This window comes from Protopterus annectens, chromosome 3.part1 (genome assembly GCF_019279795.1).
Source record: "Protopterus annectens isolate FY-2018-M chromosome 3.part1, PAN1.0, whole genome shotgun sequence".
Lineage (NCBI taxonomy): Eukaryota > Metazoa > Chordata > Ceratodontiformes > Protopteridae > Protopterus > Protopterus annectens.
Genome location: NC_056732.1, coordinates 78,473,978 through 78,485,251, shown reverse-complemented (window position 1 = coordinate 78,485,251; position 11,274 = coordinate 78,473,978). Strand labels below are relative to the sequence as shown.

The 11,274-nt window shown below is 41.8% G+C and overlaps 1 protein-coding gene across 1 annotated transcript in view; it reads left to right on the top strand.

Annotated features, from left to right (window-relative positions):
• TMEM65 (transmembrane protein 65) overlaps positions 1–11,274 on the top strand; it is a 712,146-nt gene that overhangs the window by 678,432 nt on the left and 22,440 nt on the right. The gene's annotated exons all lie outside the window — the stretch shown is intronic.

Below are 11,274 nucleotides of genomic sequence, written 5' to 3'. Positions count from 1 at the left end.
CGTGACCAAACCATGCCAACCATGGGTAAATCCAGCATTTTCACACCGAGCAGAGGGTTATTGCTCTAGTACCCAATGCATATTGTTAATGTTTCTGGCCTGTGGAGCTAAGTGTTGATGGATTCTAGAACATACAGAGAATGACTGAATATTGTCTGGATCCTTTAAGCAAGCCTAATTTCAGTTTTCCAAGTCCTGTCTACTAGGAACGTAATGACATTTAAACATTTATGTATACTTCTTATTGTAGCTATTTAAACACAGAATTGTATTATTGCCACAATTTATTTCTTGACAACTGATTTCCTTGACAGAATTTAATTCATAGTTCCCCGTGCTGTAAGTTGCCCAGATGGTGCTCTTAGTTTATACCTAACTAATGACTGTTTTAGTGATGTAAATATGGAAGTTTTATTGTGGGTAGGAGACTTAGTTGTTAGCACGTGCCTCCTTAAAGTTTAAACCATTGCTAGCCTTCTTAGAACTGTCATCTGTCCCTGTTTATGCAAAACAGTCCCTATTTAGGCAGTTGCATCCTGTGGGGAAAAATAATGAAAAATGGCAAATGTGCTGTGATTTTAGGACAAAATAATTTCATTATTTTCCTTTATTAGTTGCATAAAATATTTTTTTTTCTGTATCTGAAGCACATTACTGTTATATGCAACAACATAAACAGCTGATGTTCTACAAGAGTGAGCTTTTATTTTGGCAGAAAAGTCATTTACATGCATAGCTGAGAATGAAATCAAGTCCCTTGCGGTCAATGCTCTACCCTGGTAGACAAATGTTAAATAAATAAAAACATAAATTTTCCCTGCAAAATCTCACATTTCCTTATAAATGCCCACCTCTGGGCATTTATAAAGGTGGCAGCCCTACTTTCATTGCTTCATCTTGGTTTGCAAGATGTCTGCATCTAAGCTTCATAATGAATAATCCCATTAAAATGTATATGCATTGCTTCCCACTAGTGTCTTATGAATGGTGTGCCAAAACAAAATGCTTATTCTGAGCAGTTTGCCATTTGTTTGTTGGGGGTGGGATTGGTACCTTTAAAAAAGGTATTTTTCTGGAATGCTAGCAGAGCCGTATTATTCGGCTGTAGACTTTGTAGTAGAATCGATGTTCTAAGATAAGTTGCAAGCAGTTTAACAATGGTTAAAACAGAACTATTCAGAATGGAAGACAGCAGTCCCATTTTCAGTGGTTGTCTTTGGACAGGTAATACTACATTGTATTTGTGTATCTGTATCTTCCTGTGTATTTTTCCCAAGATCTCTTGACTTTCAGTAATGTATTTCTTTGTTCTTCATTTCAGAGAATAAAGGTAATTTCCTTTAGTTGAGTGGCAAGATGATAATGTAGTTTTGGCTGGGCGTCATATTTCCCCTTTTTATATATTTTCACATTTAGTAGTGTAAATAAACTAGCAGCATCAAAAACACATTTGAACTCAGCTGTTGGTTGAGGATTATGGTGTTCTGGGTTAGCCATTGCTGCAGGTGGGCTGTCAGGATACATTTCCTACTTAAATATTTGGTTGTAGAGTTGTAGATGAGAAAGAAGATAGGTGTAGGAAGTGTTAATTCCTTTAAAGAGGAATAAAGTCTAGACATATTTAATTCCTTTAAAAAATAGACTAGTTTTAAAGATGTTAGTGGGATGGGGGGGGGGTTCAGTGTTTCACCATCTGCTGTTGTACCCCTCTATACCCCCTATGTAGTACTGACAAATTCCTTCTCCAAACTTATAGTTCCAAAATAAACATTGGTAATCTTCTATATAAATCCTCTATAACAAAATTTTGGAGCAACCTCCCTACCAATTTACATTCCATTACTTACAGTAACCACTTCAAAAAAGAACTGAAGAACTTTCTCCTGAACATTTGGCTATGCCCCTGCCATGACCAAAACTGCTCCTGTTTCTATTATGTATTATTTCCTTATCTTTAGCTTGGACAGTATGTCTGCTGGCTCTGCTCTGTTTAGCTAATGAACTGCTGTATATAGTGTGAATGGAATCTGCAATGTTTTCATCATTATATTTACTTGGTTATTATTAAGTTTCTTTTCTTAGTTACAAATGCTTACCATCTTACTAAAATTGTCTTTCTTGCTTTGCAAAATGTATTACTGTTAAAATTGTAATTGTCTTTCTTGGAGCTTTGCCTCTGGGGTCGCCACTGAAAATGGACCTGTGCTCAGTTGGACTAACCCAGTTAGCAAATAATAAATAAATAAAATGGAATTAACAGAAATACAGTTTCTGTCCTAATGGGCAGTTATATCTCACTGTGGTATTTTTAAACTGTTTGTAGATGAGTTGTGCCTGGCTGACATATTCCAGTGCTGGGTTAACTCTGTTTATTTCCATTTCCTCCCAGAAAAGTGATTCTTGATGAGATACGCTAAAATGATGATATACATTATATTTACACATGCATTTATGACCCATGGCATGGCTAGAAGGGTTCTAAGCTAGAAGAAACTAAGTCAAACATAGGTCAGTTTTATAGCTGGGTTACTGGAGAACTTGACAAGGGAGAAGCGATAGGTGTAGTCTGAGGCCTGCACAGGAGTCTCACAGCAAAAATGAAGGCATTTCGGGTAGAACATAGTGAAATGTGATTCCCCTTGCTTGAGGGAGGGGGAAAGGCTGTTTGATGGCACTACCCCTTGTGGAAGTAAGGAACAACTGACATGGACAGCCTCATTACGTGTCCCTTTTTGGGTCTTCAAGATGGGCATCTGTGTGGAAAATGTAGGTCTATGCAGAAAACCTTCAAACCACCCCTAATTGCTGTCTAAATGATGACTTCTCCTTGTGAGCACTCATCTGGTGATGGGGAAGAAATGGAACAATTGGCCTTAAGGAGGCTGATGGATGACAAGTAACCAGGGTTAAAGGTGTTAAAAAGGAAAAAAAATGTCATGAAGGTAACAGACATACTCCATAAGTGACAAGCCCATCATCAAGAATCATGCCTAGATTTTGCGCAGCGTATGTAAATTCCAGATGATTCCCATAATCAAAAATAAGTAGAGAAGTAGAGTAACACACGAGAGATAGAGGATGACATACACCAGCATTGCTTGTGGCCTTTCTGGGTTTATCTGAAGTTAACTTAGAATTATCCACTTAAGGATGGAATCCAATCTTACATTGAGAGTCGTAAACTCCTGCATAGGTTCCTGAGAAACCAAATGGTATTGGTAGATGTCAATCAAATGACATTAGTACTTCATATTTCTACCACAAAAGATCTTCCAAAATGATAATATAAACAATGTAATCAACAAAGGAGCCAAGATCATGCCCCAGGGAACTCCATGAATCAGCATGGCTGATGGAGGAATTAACCCGAGAAACCACTTACTGACTTTGACCCAGATTGTAAGAGCCAGACCATTCAAGTACTGTGGAGCCACTGTGAGTCCATTAATGCTTGATCAAGGTACCATTGTCTACTAGTAGGGTGGTCATTGTGCTATGGCTTGATCTAAATGAAGACCAGTAAGGATCAAGTAGGTAATGGGGTGTTAAGTTAGGACTACGTTTGTATGTCAAATACATTGTCATTTGCATTAGTGATGAGCAGAGCATTTGAGCTCAGGCAGTAATTTTTCAAATTGCTCAGATCAAAGCATGGTTTTGTAAGTACAGGGGTGATAAGAGCCTCTGTCAGGATGGAAAGAAAGACCGTCCATGCTAGCTGTGGACTTGCATGTGTCCGCCTTCTTACGACCTCATCAGCACAGCATAAGTGGACTGTTTGACTATACTTTAGAAACTCAGGGTCTTTAAACCCAGCTGATGTCCATAACCATTAAGGTGTCTGCAAAATATCCCAACTAACAACTAAACCAAAAAGTATAAACAACCAGAACACTTATGATACCCAAACAGTCACTTATGCTGTGCTGACGAGGTCATAAGAAGGCCGAAACGTGCATGTCTACAGCTAGTGGTGTTTGGCTTTGTTGCCTGAATCCATCCATAAAGACTTAAAAAGGAAAAAGTGATGGACGTTCAGAAGCCATGTAATTGCAACACTTTGATGTCCTTAAGGGGTCATTTTCATATATCCCATGGACCTCTTTTACAGGAGGTTTAAGGTATCACACAGAAAAACTCTAACGTTGCTAGTTTTTTGGTCATTTTTACTAATCTTTTTAACTTGTCTACAGTTGTACCCTAGTGTATTCATATATTCTGCTTTTGCAAAATATAATTGAATCGTTTTAGTTCTTGTGAATATGTTCTGATTTTTTGATAATGTATTAAACAGTACCGATCTGAAATGGCAGAGCCGTACATGTCAGCAGCCCAAATGTTGCATGCTGTGCACTTTTTTTCAATAGGTGCCTGCAGTGCGGTAATCTAAACTGCCTCTTTCCCACCAGGATGGTTGAACCAACATCTCCCATCCTCCCAGAACAGGTCCTTCAGAGCCGGTGTCCATAGTGAGTCCTGAATTGTTATCAGAGCTTTATGTTGATATGCTATGGAGCCATAATATTGATCCCTAATGTTCATCGTGCATACAGCTGCAGTCATAACAGATGGGTTCTCCTGCCGTCAGGCGGGTCCTCGGTCGGTCGAATTCCAAAGTCTAGGTCCGGCGTCGGTTGTCGTCGCTTCTTCCCTGATGTCAGTGCGACAGGGGTATAAAAGAACCAGCCAGCGCCATTTTCTTCAGTCTTTCTTGCCGCGCGGTGCCCGAAGCAGAAGCAGTCGCAAGTGCCGGTCGGCCAGCTCCTGAAATTATGAAAATTTTGCAACCGAAGTCTTCTTGAAAGCTAAGTACCCTGTTGGGGAAACTTTTCTTGCCTCAGACCGATGTCAGACAAAGTTAATAATTGTATTTCATGTGGGAAGCAAATACCGCATAAGGATTTTCATTCCCTCTGCATTCCTTGCTTAGGCCCAGACCACGACGTCTCGGTCTGTCGTTTTTGTGCTACATTCAACAAACGAACCATTAAGCATTGGGCGGAGTTCGCCCAGCACTATTTTGGCAAAAAATTTAACTACATTATGTCGTCGGATACTCCGACTCCAGTTTTGTCTAAAAAACGCAAAGATAAGGACCGACACACGAGGTCCGTGGCCTCTACCGACACCACGCCAAAGCCGACTACAGGTGGTCCGGTTCTCAGCGAGGTGCCTACGCAGCCCCTGCCTACCAACGACACTTCATTGGCGGTGTCTACTATGCCAGAGGTCGCAGGCTCCTCAGCCCACACCCCTACTACAGATACCGAAGCCACTCTTGGTGGTGAAACTCAAAATGTAGACAGGTCTGCCTCCTCTCAAGGTGTCTTCAGACCTTCCTCTTCTTTTTCCATCAAGGCTTTCGATAAGTCTAAAGCAAAACGAACCACAATTAAGCTCCAACACAGGAACCCACAAAAAGGAAAAACAATACAACCATCGACCACTGGAAAGCAGGAACCAGCAATAAGGCACAGATCAGGAACTTGAGGCAGTAAAAGGTTTTAATCCAATAACAAAGCACACCGACTGAGCGCTTTCACCGGTACAACCGGCTTCTTCAGAGTCGTGAAAGCGCTCAGTCGGTGTGCTTTGTTATTGGATTAAAACCTTTTACTGCCTCAAGTTCCTGATCTGTGCCTTATTGCTGGTTCCTGCTTTCCAGTGGTCGATGGTTGTATTGTACTAAGTCTAAAGCAGCCTTGCATTCTAAGCGACAAGCTACACAGGGCCCTTCTCCAGGCCCCATGCCTAAAAAACAGATGCTTAAAATGGCTGAGGATTTAATTACTCTTATCAGGGGTTCTCAACCCCCCCGGACAAAAGGCCCAGAGTGGAGGAAGAATCCCCCTCCTCTGACCAGGCCTCCATTATTTCAGAGCACTCTGATGAACAGGAACATTCTTACTCCCCTTTTGAAGATTCTGATGCAGAGGAGTCCATTCCCTCTGTCTCCCCCCCAGAGGATTACTCATTTGGGGAAACCTTGCATACCTTGAGGGAACACTTCCACTGGGAAGGCCAAGAGTACTCAGACTCCAAGAAAAGGCTTAGGGATTTTCTCTTGCTACCTCAGCACAGGCCTCTGGCTATACCTCCTGTCTTAGACATACTAGATGATGTGTATTCGGAGGCCTGCCTTAACCCAGACTCTTTACCTCCAGCCCCAGTCAAGCCTGACAGGTACTACCGGGTTCCTGACTCATACCAATTTTTATACAAAAGCCATGCGGCTGACCCAGAAACTATCTCATAGGGCCCCAAGGGAATTAAGGCCTCCACTGCTAAAAATTCATTACCTACTGAGAGAGATTCCAGATCTTTAGAAAGGTGGGGGAAAAAGGTATACACCTCAGCCACCTTAACCATGAGGGCATTAAACTGCCAGTTCCATATGTTAAAGTACCAACATTTTCTGTTATCACAGTTGAGAAGCAAAATGTCACAACCTGAACAACCAGACTTGAAGGAGTTGCAGGATTTGATGCATAGTGCAGAACAAGTGGGTAAACATACCTTGCAATGTGGTTTTGATGCTCTAGAGGCCTCATGTAGAGCTGCTGTTACAGGATCAGTCATACGTAGACATGCCTGGCTCAAGGAGCAGACCTTACCAGATCATGTCAAAGCTAAATTACTAGATGTCTCTCTACAAAAGGATGTATTATTTGGTGTTAAAGCTGAGGAGGTATTAAAGAAAATGGAGGAAAAGGCTAAATCAATGCAAACAGTGAAAGATTTTCTACAGGTACAACCTCCACGTTTCAGTAGAAATCGGCCTTCCAAAAATTGGTCCTTTCCAGCCACGGACAGACCCCAAAGAGGTAGATACAGGTGCCCGAGGGGCAGAGGGCAATCTCAAGGATCGTTTAGAGGCAGACAATGGCAAGCTCCTACACAAAGAGGTGGTGAGGATAGTTCGCAACCATTCAGAAAGCAAACCCAATGACTTTCCCCTTTGCATGCCAAGCAAGGCTCAAATGGCAGCACCCTTAAGCGGAAAACTGGCATTATTTTCGAAAAATTGGCATATTGTCACAAAAGACAAATGGATCCTGGACATTATAAACAGAGGCTACAGATTCCATTTTCACACCCTTCAAAAATGAGAGGCATGCCAAACCTGCCACACAATCAAAGGGCAGAGGCACAAAGACAAATTTCAGATCTCATGGACATGAAAGCTATTCAAGAGGTACCTACTCAAGAACAAGGTCAAGGTTTTTATTCCAGACTATTCCTGGTACCAAGGAAGGGAAAAGATTGGAGACCTATTTTGGACCTATCCATCCTAAACACATTTTACTCGTGCCAAAATTCAAGATGCTCACATTACAGCAGCTTCTTCCCATGCTGGGCAAGGAGTCTTGGCTGGTAACATTGGACCTCAAGGAGGCATACCTGCATGTCCCAATCAGACAAAATTGCAGAAGATACCTCAGATTTCTTGCAGGTTCAACCCATTATCAATTCTCTGCATTGCCCTTTGGCTTATCTACTGCACCCAGAGTATTCACGAAATGCCTGGCATCAGTAATTGCCTACTGCAGACTTCAAGGGATACAAATATACCCATATTTGGATGACTGCCTGATCCAAGCAGACAGCAAGCACATACTTCTGAAACATCTGGCTTTTGTAATAATGTTGTTGAATTCTCTGGGATACACAGTCAACAAAAAGAAATCAAGGCTAATACCCTCTCAGAAAATAATTTTCCTGGGTGCTAACTTGGACACAAACACCCAGATGGCCTACCTCACGCCAGAGAAACAGGGGCAACTAACTCAATACTTCAGAAAACTAGCAAATTTCACCAGGCTGACTGCAAAGAAAATCCTGCAGGCTCTGGGATTCATGGCATCTTGCATTCTACTAATCCCATTTGCAAAGCTGCATATGAGGAAACTTCAATGGTACCTGAAAAACCTATGGTCTCAACACAGCCACAGTTTGGAAACAATAATACCACTAATTCCATGTCTTCAAAAGGAATTTCTGTGGTGGGCTCAAGCATGCCAAACAAACACAGGTCTCCCATTCTGCAAGCCTCAAGCAAATCAAGTCATCACAACAGACGCCTTGGACTACACCTGGGGGGCGCACATGACAGATCGGTGCATTCAGGGCAAATGGTCCCAAAAAGAAAAGCACCTTCACATCAATCAAAAGGAAATGCTAGCAGTAATAAATGCTATTATAGCTTTCAAAGACCTTCTGCATCCAGGTCAACTATTGATAAGGACAGACAACACCACAGTAATGTGGTACATAAACAAACAGGGAGGAACCCATTCATACCCCCTATGCAGGCTGGCCATGTCACTTTGGAACATGGCTCTGGAATTACAAATCGAACTTCAAGCACAGTACTTGCCAGGCAAGGAAAACACGCTGGCAGACAACCTAAGCAGAAATATGACAGATCCACATGAATGGAAGTTGCATCCTCAAGTTTTTACAGAGATAATTCAAGCATGGGGAAGGACAGACATAGATCTCTTTGCCTCCCACAAAAATCACCAATTGACAAAATTCTGCTCAAGGACTTTTCATCCACAGGCCTGGAGAGTGGACGCTCTCTCTTTCAGTTGGACAACAATGACAGTTTATGCCTTTCCACCTCTTCCTCTGCTGCCCAAAGTTCTATTACAAACCAGAGCAGACAGACCAAAGATGATTCTCATTGCTCCAGACTGGCCAAGCAGCACTGGTACCCACTCCTGAGGAGCCTGACGCATTCCCCACCATGGACCCTACCTCTAATGCCTCCTCTTCTGACTCAGCACAGCTTCAAAACTCTTCACAGTCAGCTGAAAACACTCAATCTGGCTGAATGGAAGATTCCTTAACTTCACAACAGACCCTACTCTCCAAGGAGGTGCAGGATGTCATTTTGGAGGCCAAAAGGCCGTCTACTAGAAAGGCTTACTCAAATATTACAGTATCTAGCTGAGCTGCTAAGCAGTGGACTTTCATTCTCCTCCATCAAAATCCATGCCTCAGCCATTTCTGCAGAATACAACACTGATCCACCTTTATTCTCTCACCCCCCCCTTAAGACAGTTCCTCAGAGGGGCTAAGAATATAAAACCCCCAAGGAAACAACCAATACCTGCTTGGGACCTCAATTTCATTCTAGAAAAGCTGACCTTGCCTCCTTTTGAGCCAGCTGCCTCAACAGATTTGCAATATTTGTCCTGGAAAACAGCCTTTCTTCTGGCTATCACCTCAGCTCGCAGGGTATCGGAACTACAAGCCCTCATGGCTGTGCAGCCTTTCATCATTTTCCATCAGGACAGAGTTTCCTTATGAACCAACCCGTCCTTTATGCCAAAGGTGGTATCCAGGGTAGCTTTGAATCAGGCTATCCACTTACCTACCTTTTACCCTAATCCTCAAAACAAAGGGGAGAGACTACTACATTCCTTGGACATCCACAGATAGCTGCGTTATTATTTGGACAGAACAAAGCCTTTCAGAAAATCAGAACAACTCTTTGTGTCCTATGCTATAGGAGCTCAAGGGAAGCCAATTTCCAAACAGACAATCTCAAAATGGATAGCCCACTGCATACGCTTTTGTTACTCTTTTCATGGTAAAACTGTACCTGCAGGCATCAGATCTCACTCCACAAGGGCCACAGCTACCTCTGCAGCTTTCCTCAGAGGAGTTCCTACCAAAGATATTTTGGAAGCAGCCACTTGGGTTCTGTGCATACCTTCTCCAAGCACTACCACCTACCATTATACTCCAAAACTAGAGCAGGCTTTGCCACTGCAGTCTTGCAGGGCATCCTGGCTCCTCCTAGTTCCACCTAGTGCTTACCACCCCATTTTTTAGCTTTGGGATTCTACCCATCTGTTATGACTGCAGCTGTATGCACGATGAACATAGTACAGTTTTGTACCTACCATAAATGTAGATGTTCGAGTGCTAATACAGCTGCAGTCCAGGTTTCCCTCCCTCCTTCCCCTCTTGGGACAGGCCTATTGGCTAACACCTCCTCATACAACCTGATTGGGGTATTCATTTATGGTGTATTTGCTTACAACTACTGTATTTTGATTATATTGCATTGCATTATTACATAAATTTATGTATTGCCTTCCTTCTGGGGGCACCTGACATCTGGGGCAAGAAAAACTGAAGAAAATGGCGTCGGCTGGTTCTTTTATACCCCTGTCACACTGACGTCAGGGAAGAAGCGACGACAACTGACGCCGGACCTAGACTTTGGAATTCGGCCGACCGAGGACCCGCCTGACGGCAGGAGAACCCATCTGTTATGACTGCAGCTGTATTAGCACTCGAACATCTACATTTATGGTAGGTACAAAACTGTACTTTTGCCAGGATTTATTTTTTATTATTATTTGTAATCCTTAAGGGATAGAAAGTTTTGAAGCTAAACAACAGTGAGATATTTTGCAGCACAAATGTCTCCCTAAGGAAATTAAAAGATTACTGAGGAAAAGTACAAAAAAAATAATGTCTGAACAGTATTCTAACAAGCTTAATGTAATGTTTGAAAATCAAAGTGCTTATCCTTAATCCCAATAATGTAAAGAAGTGCTACTGCTAAGTACAGTTAAACAAATATTACATTGAAATGTGATTATTTAACTGGAAAATAATTTTTCTGTGAAAAAAGGGAAACAAAATGGATTACTTTACTAGAGTTCTGTGGGAATTTGTATTATCCATGGACCTACCATTGAAATGTAAGAACTGTAATATGTATAACAAAACAGTAGAATGGGATTGGATCCTGGAATGGAAGAATAGGACAATGAGAGTGGAAGTTTGTTAAAGAAGATTAAGGTTGTGAGCTGCGAACAAGCTTCGTTCTATAGTCCTGGGCTTTATGCTACCTCAGTTTTCATTTGCTTTGTCTGTGAATGTGAGCAAGTCATATAATCAGAGAGTGTTTCATAGTCCCCTTTAAAGAGGGACATGTACCTAGTACATTTACATGTATAGCAAATAAATAAAGTAAGACAAATGTGCATAGGTTAAGCAGAAAAAAAGGTATGCAGAAAATGAAGGTGTTTAACTTTCAAAGACTTCATGGATCAGCAGTGAAAGGCTGTATAGGTTCTAAAAAGACACCTTTGTAGAAAAATAAGAGCAGAATTTACTAAAGAATGTTGGAAAGAGAAATTAGAGATGTATAGTGAGGACAACTGTAGAGGAGGTAAAATTGATGTCAGAAGTGAAGGTAGTTCATAGGAGGTGTGGTAGCAGTCTACCCTACTAGTACTCAAGTTTAGC